Source organism: Medicago truncatula, chromosome 7, assembly GCF_003473485.1.
Source record: "Medicago truncatula cultivar Jemalong A17 chromosome 7, MtrunA17r5.0-ANR, whole genome shotgun sequence".
Lineage (NCBI taxonomy): Eukaryota > Viridiplantae > Streptophyta > Magnoliopsida > Fabales > Fabaceae > Medicago > Medicago truncatula.
The window spans coordinates 54,946,795-54,958,077 of record NC_053048.1 but is presented as its reverse complement, the minus strand read 5'-3'; the positions used below and the strand labels follow the sequence as shown (position 1 = coordinate 54,958,077).

The following is an 11,283-nucleotide window of genomic DNA, read 5'->3' as shown; positions in this document are numbered from 1 at the left end:
AGGATCTTTATTGTTATTGTTGTAATGTATGTATATTATGTTTTGCTAAAAAAAAAAAAAGGAAAATGCATGTGATGAACTTTTGTTTTTAAATTTTAGCAAAAAAATATTAACAATTTTTTGTATAAATGTTATTCATGGATATCTAACCTATTATGGATACTTAAAAATCTACGGATTACCTGCTAAACGGATATCCGCGCGGATAGGGTACGGATTTCATATTTATCCAATGAAACGGACACGTATATTAGACTATCTACATCCATGAATATCCATTTATATCCCTATCCAAATCCAACAAAAATAGAAAGGTAAGTGAGTTAATTTTTGTTACTTACTTCCTCAATTTTAAAACAAGTGTCTGGTGTAAGATTAAGTAAATAAATAAATGAATGTGTATCAATTTTACAATCCTAGTTAACTATTGGTTGTTAAATAATTGTCATGAATGTATATTGAAATATAATGACTTAAAACACAATATTTATTTGTTATTTTGGTCAAATGCACACAATTATTAATATGGGGTAAAATTGGGGTAGATACAAGCCTTTCCAGTTGGTTGGTTGAATCATAAAATCATACGCCAAAAAGAGGGTGTTATCGTGAGGATATGCCAATTTTAGGAGCATTGACAATTGAAGATATAAGAAAGTATAATCCTAATATATCAAGTAAATCTTCTTGCTGTCTTATTCCTGACGACACCTATCATTGGTATCAATGGAAAGTTGCTGGAATCATTCAGGGCAGACAAGGTCTCCCAAATCCAACAAAAATAGAAAGGTTAGTGAGTTAATATTTGTTACTTACTGGATTAGAGATGGAGTTGGTGGTGATGATGCAGGGTGGTTCCGGGAGATGGTGTCGAGAAAGGTGGGAGATGGGGTTCATACCTCATTTTGGTACGACCGGTGGTTGGGAGAGTTGCCTTTTTGTCGGCGCTTTAGGCGGTTGTTTGATTTGGCGGAGAACAAGTTGCTTTCGGTTGCAACTATGTTTTCTCTAGGTTGGGGGGAGGAAGGGAATGCTTGGCAGTGGAGGAGGAGGTTGTGGGTGTGGGAGGAAGAGATGTTAGAGGAGTGTATGACGTTACTTTCTAACGTTGTTTTGCAGGTAGATGTTTCAGATCGTTGGCAATGGCTTCCTGATGTTGTGGGGGGCTACTCGGTGCGCTCAACATACCTTTTGCTCACTTCTCATGATCCTCCATTGCTACATACTTCTGACAATCTGATTTGGCACTCTAAGGTCCCGGTGAAGGTTTCCATTTTAGCGTGGCGGTTACTTCTTAACAGGTTGCCTACAAAAGACAACCTTCTTGGCCGCGACATCATTACAGGCGCAAGCTCATCTTGCTTGGCAGGTTGTGGACAGGTTGAAACAGCTCAGCATTTGTTTTTACAGTGTCATATATCTAGTTCTCTTTGGCAGCATGTTCGATTTTGGATAGACGTTTCTGGTGTAGACCATCAGAGTATTCCTGATCATTTTGTCCATTTTACAAATTACTTTGGTGGTCTGAGGGAGCGTCGATCTTTTATGCAGTTAATTTGGCTAGTTTGAAATGAGCGTAATAATAGGTTATTTAATAATTCTCATAGTTCCTCTTTAGAACTATTGGAGAAGGTTAAATTTCATTCCTACGGGTGGTTGAGGGCTAATAATGCCTCTTTTGTTTTTGGGTGTCAGCAGCGGTGGTCGAACCCCTTGACATGTCTGGGTATCGGCTAACTATTATTCTTCTTATTGTGACGGATACTGTATAACTTTGTGAGCCCTTTTTAGTACGCCTTGTGCCAAGGAGAAGTCTTTGTTTCTGTGAATATAAATTCCATTTTTGTTTCTTAAAAAAAAAAAAATTGTTACTTACTTCCTCAATTTTAAAACTAGTGTGGTGTAAGATTAAGTAAATAAAATAAATGAATAATTCTTTCTTAAAAATTAAATAAATGAGTAAGTGTATCAATTTTACAATCCTAGTTAAGTAAATAACTTTTTTTGACAATCCTAGTTAACTATTAACTCAGTCTTATGTGTGATAATGTCTATTGAGTGATAAGAAGCAATAATAATAATATCCATAAGGTTGGATTAGATCCAATTGATATAAACCACACCCTTTTTGTTTCTCTAAAGTGACATAAACCACACCCTCTAATGCTAACATGGCTAATCTCTGTTAAGACTTAAGATAACGGTTAGCTCTTAATTATCATTTTTTCTCATACAAAACTACTAGACTGTTTTATTTTCTATTAATTTTTATCTTCTTTTCACTCTTTTTCCTCCATATTTTCTTCATCAACCTAACCTAACAAATGTAGAAAAAGGTAAAAACTATGTTGTTTCGGTTTGTTTTTTTCTTGGACGAAAAATTGGCTTCATAAACCTAATTGAAGGCTTATTAACAAGCTCTTCCTTACTCGCCAGCATTACTGCAGCATATGCATGTACTATCTGTTGTTGGTGGTCATTCTATGAAAGACTAGCATCTAAAATTGTATGTACTTTGATTAATGAAACGAAATTATGAGGTTGTTATGTGACTTATTAGATACTTCAGTAGAACTAGACTTGACTATTTATCACATATTCGCTGCGATCAAAATTTAATATAGCGTCGCTCTTTGATGAGGTAATTTTATCTTGTTTAATTTAACCTATTTGATGTAATGTTGCGTCGCTCTATCACCTGAACAAACTTCAGGTCTTAGCTGCACTTCGAAATTGTTCCCATCAAACAGCATCTGTTCGGGATGGATACTCTTTCCGTGCTGCCTGCTATCATAGATGGTATGCTGATAACACATAAAATGCACTATTATTTTGACTCGTCTTACACATTTTTTGATTTTGATTTTATAAATTTTTGCAATGTTGTATGTGTCTATTTCAGGTATTTATCGGTTAAAGGTCTCCGCGCGTCAAAATGATGAAATTCAGCGAAAAAAGAAAAGAAAGGGTAAAAAAGGAAAAGAAGGTTAAAAAGTCAGAAGTTAGTGGGAAGTAAAAGCCTGACCAATTCCTTCCCCCACGTTTCAGAAGCCGTTTGCCCACTTCCATCATTTTTTCCACTACTTAAGACATGATCAGAAGCACTTCAGGGCAGATTTCAGCCTATAAATAAACCTGGAAAACTCACTTGTGGACACCAAGCTTTATAGAGATAAATTCAGCAATTTAGAAACTGCTTTTTAGAAGCTTTCAGTCTATTTGTTATTGTTACGTACAATTTCAGAACCTTGGTACTTGCAATTTTGAATTAAGAAGTACTATTTCGATTCCATATTCCAGTTTCATCTATTATCTTCTTTTTTCTTCTTCTTTTTCTTCCTGTTGTTCGTTGTGCTGTTTCACGTACATGCTTGACAATTGTATTCGATGATTTATATTGCTGGTGTGTTTGGTTGCCTGTTGTATCGATTAATACCGTGCTGCTGAGTTTTTCAATTGGTCACGGTTGCTGGGGTTTATGAATTGGTGTTCAATTCCAATATCTATTGCTGGGAGTGATACACGTAGCTGCCATTTATTTTCCCTGTTGCCGTGATTGACAAAGGCTCAATTAATTCAATTCCAATTCCTTTCATTGTTGGCGTACACGCGAAAGCGGGCGTCTATGAGTTTAAAATACGGTAATGGGCGCGCGAAAGCCGACGGTACCTTTAAATTAAAATTTCTACTAAAAATAACTTTTTGCACGTAAATTGATTAGTTTTCAAACGGAGTTTTGAATTTGTAAGGTGTACACGCGAAAGCTGACGATCCCTTTAAATTAATTCTTTTTAAACGCGAAAATATTGTCCTGTTACAATAATAAAATATAACTTAACAAGTACTCACTGTCGACTTGAATTATATTCCGGTCTCTTGTCATTAGAATTAATTTAAAACAAGTTATTTTCCCAATTTTACAACCAAATTAATTAGCATCGCCTTAGATAAACAACGTGACAATAGATAACGGTACTTGACATTGATCTCTGTGGGATTCGACATCTTTTATACTAAAACCACCGATATTTCTGTGCACTTGTGGACCTATCATATGCTACTTTTCTATTTAGAAACAATTTCCCTGCACTTTCTTTCTTTCAGCTTTGTTTCCACTGTTCCATAGTGACTATGGGAAGGAGAATGGGAAAGACTATGGAGAAGATGATATAATGTTTCATCCCATTCCATCCATTATTTTAAAATTCAAACAATGGAATGTTATTTCATTCCTTTCCATCACAGTCACAGATACAATTAAACGCATTACTTCTAAACCAATCCAACATAGCCTAAAAGAATAATATATGGAATTAGAGAATAGATATAATCATATAACAAAATATTAAAATAAAATAAATCATTACTAAACTATAAAACTTGTGTCAGCAAGTAAACAATATTTCAAGTTCATTCACTATTATCACCGAGTTGTTGAGTCAAAAGAGAAACTACAAAGGAAAATTGTAATAATCTGACAAAAAGAATGAGCTACCATCATGGGAGGCTTGTGGATTGATACCTAACCAGAGGAGTGATATAATGATTGCTATTAGACCCGACCATACAAAAACAATGGTGGGTGTCCTCCCTCTTCTTCCCATCAAACCTTTTGCAAAAGGATAGAGATGAGCCAAGACCCAGAAACTGAAGAAAACACCGCCTAGTTAACGGCTCCACTGTGGTATGGTACTGTAACTGTATATGGTTCTACTAACTCCAACAGCTATTCCTAGTATGTTCACCATCATGATATTACAATTGGCAGTATCATAAGGGATGACCATTTGACAATATATAGATCAGCAAACTCGTCGTCAACATCATCACCGCCAGATTTTGAAGTCAAGGTGAATGAGATTTCAACGCCTGCAATGACTTTGAGTAAACCTTGAAGCACGGCAGCTAGATGTTTTCTCCACCATTCTTCCAGCTCAATTCCTGACCACTTAATTTCAAGCATAGCAAGAATGCACAAAGTCACATTAATAGCCAAGAGGTAAACCAATACAATGAACTGTCCAGAGAGGAGGGAAAGTGAATGGATAGATTCCAACATTAAGGTATGCTATCCTCTGAAGAAATTTCATTCTTCGGGAGGCCATAATTGCATTGTTTTTCGAGAAGAATATTTCAACTGAGCCAGTAGCCCATCTAAGAACCTGATGGGAGCAGTTCCGCGGAAGGCGTCTAGTTTAGTTACACAGTAAACTGACTTCCATCCTCTATTATGCATCCTATAACAAGTGACCACATCCTCAGTAACTGATCCATATATCCATCCAACACGCTGTCCCCACTCAGTCTTGTCCTCATACCAACATGAAATCACACTGATGGCTTCTGCCACAGTTGATGCATCAAGCAGCTCACGAGGTATGGTGAGAGCACCAGGAGGGTGTCCATTTTTCAAAGAAGGATGATCAGCAAGCGGCCTACCTTGGAACTGTGCCACTGGAATTGAGTCAATAAGAATATTTGAGTTACCAAATTTCTTGGAGAATTGTGAAAGATTCACCTCTTCATCATCATAGTCACCCATCCTTAGTGCCTGGTTCTCTTCTGAGCTGTTGACATGCTTCTTATAACGCACAAAGCAACAACTACAGAAAGATGCGTGCTCTTCTTTGGCGCGTGGAGGGTCAAAACCATAAAGAGCAAACCTTCTAAACGGACAGCTGGTTCCTACATAGAACGGGCCTTGAAGTCCATCAAGGGCTCTCATGTTAACATCAAAGAAGACAGTGTTGTGATTAGCATATCTATCAGAGGGATCAATACCCTCAAACCTCTGGGGGAATTGGACATAGCAGAGGCGATCCCCACCACGATCCATCATAAAGCACATACCTTCCCTCATTGCTTTGGAGTTGTAAATATAGTGATCACAGTCGAGATTGAGTATAAAAGGACCGTTGGACATGACAGCTGAAGCTCTGACCAATGCATTCACTGCCCCAGCTTTTTTGTTGTGATCGTAACCTCGACGTTTCTCTCTAGAAACATAAACAAAAAGGGGAAGACGGATATCAACACCGGTCATGTCAATAAGCTTTGCATTATCAACATGTCCAATAAGAGGTTCGTCACTTGGAGGTTTCAACAGCACCTGCAAAATATCATTCATCAGACATCAGTTATTCATTCTCATCTCCCCAAGAATAAACTTAACTTCTAGGACCTACTTAGCATTTCTTTTTAAAGAGTTTGCAACCGCAATCTAGGCTGTGACATCAATGTTTTAATATTCATGTCTTTGCAACTGCGACCACAATGGAATGTATAAGCCGCATTTGACAGATTCAATGGACCAAAGAATATAACAAGTCTGGAACAAAAGAATACACCGGCAATAAAAAAGAGTTTATACATAAAAACTCTTTCACTTCAGATAGAATTGGACAGAAATAAATATACATAAAAAAATATAATCTTGATTTATATTACTAATACTCTGACTGCAATTTTTTATAATATCATAGATTGCAGCAGCAATTTCAAAAGCTTAATTAGTACCTGAATTATGCCGGAATGGTCACCCTTTGAGTGCTTTTCGAACCTTTATAGGCTCAACAGGTTCATCTCCCCTATTTTGTCTCTGATTCATGGTCTTGTTTTCCTCACTTGCGTGAAAAGCATCTGACCTGCGATGGATAGAGTCGGGAAAACCATTGATTTTGACCTTAAACTCATCATACTCACGCTTCAGCCTTCTACGATCCTTCACAAAATCTAGTTTCACTTTGTTTTTGTAAGGATCACCCTTTAAGTTGAAGTATGATTCAGGATTCCTAGGTTCTATATCATGTTTGTGGCAGAATGGAACCCAATTACTAGCAAAGGTAGCAGCTTCAGCCATTGCCTTAAAAGTTAAAAGTGCACCTCCATCATCAGAAACATAGCAAGAAAGCTTCTCAACTGGATAGTCAGCAGCTAAGATCGACAAGATAGTGTTTGCTGTGACAAGTGGTGGTTCTTTCTCAGGATCTGCAGTTGAGACAAAGACATCTATGCCTGGAAGATCAGACTTTCCTGTAGGATTGTTAGGACTTGGTGACTCAAACTTTTCCTTCAGAACATTAAGGTCTGCAGAATGATTTACCGGGCATAGCTTGGGAAGTTGATCAAGAAGCCAAGAGAAAGCAAACCATGATTCACAAACTATAGACATTCCCCATAACCAGACTGCATCAGTATTTTTGTGTGTGACCCTCCAACGCAGGAACAGTACAAGGGCAACCAGACGAACAAAAATGATGAAACTGTAACAGAAAGAAAGGTAATTGTCAAGACAGAACACACATGTGGCATTAAACTTTCAAGTCAATGACTAATTGCATTGTTGAACTTTATTAGAATTAAAAGCAGTACATAAAGCAAGCTGATATAATATGGTAAATTTGATAGTTCTATTCAAGACTTCACAATCACAAGCAAGATCTAATAAACAGATGCAAACAAGATTTGCTTCTCCAAAATCAGCTCTAAAACTTTAATCAAATTTCCATTCTTCTATTGCATTTAATATATAATGGCAAAAGCAATTAAAAAAAAACGCGAGAGAGAGAAGAGAAAAACTTATATCCATCAATTACATTCAAGTTGGTCAAATATAGTGAAGCCAAAATGGTCATTCATAATAAAGGGGAAATGCATGATTTTGATCACTAGAAAAAGAAACATAAAAATGCATTTATGATTATTAAAAAAATACATTATTTATTGAAAAATAAAAGAAGCGAGGCTTGGTACCGATATGGGCTTAGAACAGCAGCAGGTATCTTAATCTTCCTTGTTAGTGGCCTCCATTGTCGGCTCATCAATTCACTTGGCTCAGAAACATGACCATCTTTTCCATTTCCCAAATCCCCTTCCTTTGGCCACATTGCATTACCAAAACCATATGTCCCCTTTGTTTCAAACAACCATCGATTGTGATCAAAGTCTCCAGTTTGACTTCTCATCGAGGCATACTTTCTCGACTTCAAGGACACTCTCTCTCCATTTTAGACCCCCCATTTGATTGAGGAAGTGGCGCTCCATTATCCACAGCCACTTGATCAAGTTCTGTGTTCTTATATGGCTCTTTGCATCTTTAATAACTTTCACAACATCCAAATAGCAATCTCTACTCATCACCTTAGAATCACAGCCAGGAATAGCACATTTAGACCCTTTTGCACCAGCCATCTGTGGATGATTTACTTCAGATTCTGTAACTTTATCCATTAAAGTATGAGCACTGGTTACGCAGTTAAATCCTCCGGTGAAAATGGAACTTGTGACACATTACTCCTCGACTCTCTTCCATGCAATTCAGAAATTGAACACATCAGATATTCATCAACATATCGTAGTTAACTTTAAGCCCCGTCTCAGGAACAAACATTTACATAAAGTTAAAGGTTTAACTGTACTTTTGAACCTCTAACTTTTTCTTTTCTCCTCTTTATGTTCATAGTAGATGAAAAGATTTTGGAAAATTGTTTGCATGAAGTTTTTGGCTTGTTTATTAGAACATACGTGCCAGTTCCTTTTGTATATTTTTTAATTCAACAATTATACACTTATATAAAAAAAACTTTTATAAAAAGGGTTAAATATAAGAGACTACATTTGTCATTTTTGCTAAATTGAAAAAGTTAGAGATCAAATATATATTTAAACCAAAGTTAAAAGACTACAACCTCTAAAGTATGAGTACTTCTAAATTCTAAAATAGTAAATACCCATAACTATGCAACATAGACTACAACAAAAGTTCAAAAGGGAATATAAAGTTGCAAATCAATAGTTTGTTGTTATTCATCCAAACCCTAAAACCCCACAATCCCGCATTCTTTCATAATAAACCAAACTCTACTTTTTTCCCTTCAAAAAGAATAAATCACGTCTCCTCACATATAAATATAAATTTAAATTGCATTGTTGTTTGGCTTCGTTTAAACCCTAACTGTCCTATATGTCACTCTATCTTGTTGAGGAGGGCTATCTGCCCAAACGCTCTAATGCATCTAGTTCCCAGCGGACATTGTCATCGGAGAGAATGGTCGTCATCGACACCCCTACCACCACATCCCCATTGTAGTATCAAGCCAACTAAGGTGCAGTGGTCCAGAGGCGTTGTTGTGCCAGAGCCACGAACATAGTGTTATTTTTTTTACCAGAGTTATAAGTTAGGAAAACACTAATTGTTAGATATATATTTTTTGGTGTAGCCTAATTTCAATATACCGAAATTACACTCAAATAGTTTTACTCTTGTATTCATTAATTATATTGTTATAAATATGCAATTGTACCCTTAGCAATTCAATTATTTTGAAATTTAAATTTAAATCTACACCATAATTTAAGAAACTAAAAACTAACTACAAATTTTAGTCGATCTCTTCCTCAAAATGATTGTTAATTTAAATGTAAACTGTGTACATATATAATTTTTGAAGGAGAAGGGCCGAATGAGAGAAGGTGGAGATGGAGAAGTGAATGTTTTAGTGCGGAAATGCTAGAATTGAACTTTTTTATGAACATGTTTTAAAAATATTGTTGCAGTTTGGTTCTCAATAATATAGTAGCTTGCATGTCGAGTTTGAATGAATGCAGTGCATGCCATTGTGTATGGTGTTGGCTGAATAATTTTCCATTTAGGTTAGAGGTGATCAGGTTGTTACCTTCATTCAAAAGTTTACATTATCCAGATAATTATAGGTATTAAAAATTGACATTATCCAGATAATTATAGGTACTAAAAATTGACATTATCCAATCTTTAACATTTTTTTTCTCACGTTTATTATTAATTTTTTTTAGATGATTTAAAGTTCAATCTTTAGCAATATTTTTTGTTCACGTTTATTACTAATCTATTTTTTAGAGGATTTAGGGGGGTGTATTGGATTGAGATTTCATAGGATTTTAAAAGACTTTTTTGTTTTATAAAAGTCTTGTGGTATTCAATTAAGATTTTGAAGGAATGTAAAACATTCTTGTGGTATTCAATTAGGATTTTCAAGATTTTTTAATGAGTCCAATGAAATCCAGTGGTATTCAATTGAGATTTTGCATAACTTAAAAATTGTCTGCTAGTATTCAAAACTCTACAGATTTTTATGGATTGTTGTGAGTAATGGATTTTGTGAGATTGTTTAGGGGGGTGTATTGGATTAGGATTTTAAAAGATAATTTTTGTTTAAAAAAGTCTTGAGGATTTTAAAAGACTTTGCAGGATTTTGATGACTTTGATGATTTTAAAAGACTATTAAGGATTTCAATGGATTTAATTCATAAGATTTTAAAGGATTTGAAATGATTTCAAGAGATTTCATCAGATTTTATGAATTTTAAGAAATAATTGAAAAAAATATCATAACACACTCTCTTTCACAAAATCTCAATAAAGACTCTTTTATTTATTTTGTTTTATTTTTTACGGGGGGAGAGAGAGAGGGGAAAAGAGAGAGAGAGAGGGAGGGAGGGAGGGAGGGAGGGAGGGAGGGAGGGAGAGGAGAGGAAGAGAGAGAGAGAGAGAGAGAGAGGGAGAGATAGTAAAATCTTAAAAGAAAAAAACAATCTTAAGAAATCTCATGTTTTCATGAAAGACTTTTTCATGCTAAAATTTCACTAGAAAATCCCACAAAATCCATCAAAATCTTATTTATTAAACAATCCTTCGAAATTTGAATGATTTTGAATATCACTAGACTTTTTTTAAGTGATTAAGAGTCTTGATTGAATACCACATGACTTTTTTTAAATGACAAAGAATCTTGATTGAATAACACAAGACTTTTTTAAAATTGAAAAGAGTATTGATTGAATACCACAAGACTTTTTCATTATAAATAAGTCTTTTAAAATCCCTTAGAATCATGATTCAATACACCCTCCTTAGTGTAAAATGTACCTACTAACAATCTCACACCTAGCCTTGAGACTTTTTTGTCTCCCACACATAGCCTTGAGATTTTGTAATACTCTTCCAAATTCATTTTTTTTTTTTTACGTTTCTTCCAAATTCTTTTCTGTTCTACTGTAACAATGGTAGGTTATATATTTTGTTTGGCAAACTTATTGTCGAAATCATCATGCCTCTAACTTGCACTTTTCTTAACATAACTTTTACGTTCATTAAAAAAAAGAACGTACTGTATAATCTTGTGGTTAATTTACCATCTACCTATATATCAAATTATTATAAAAATCACAACTTTACGTTCATTGGTATTATAATAATTTTTCTACTTGCATTTTTCTACCTGTAACATGCATTTTTCAATCAAA

General features: G+C 35.1%; 1 pseudogene; it reads right to left on the bottom strand.

Moving 5' to 3' along the window:
• Nucleotides 1-4,451: 4,451 nt before the first annotated feature.
• LOC11432829 (cellulose synthase-like protein D3) lies at nt 4,452-8,459 on the bottom strand (annotated as a pseudogene).
• Nucleotides 8,460-11,283: the final 2,824 nt, after the last annotated feature.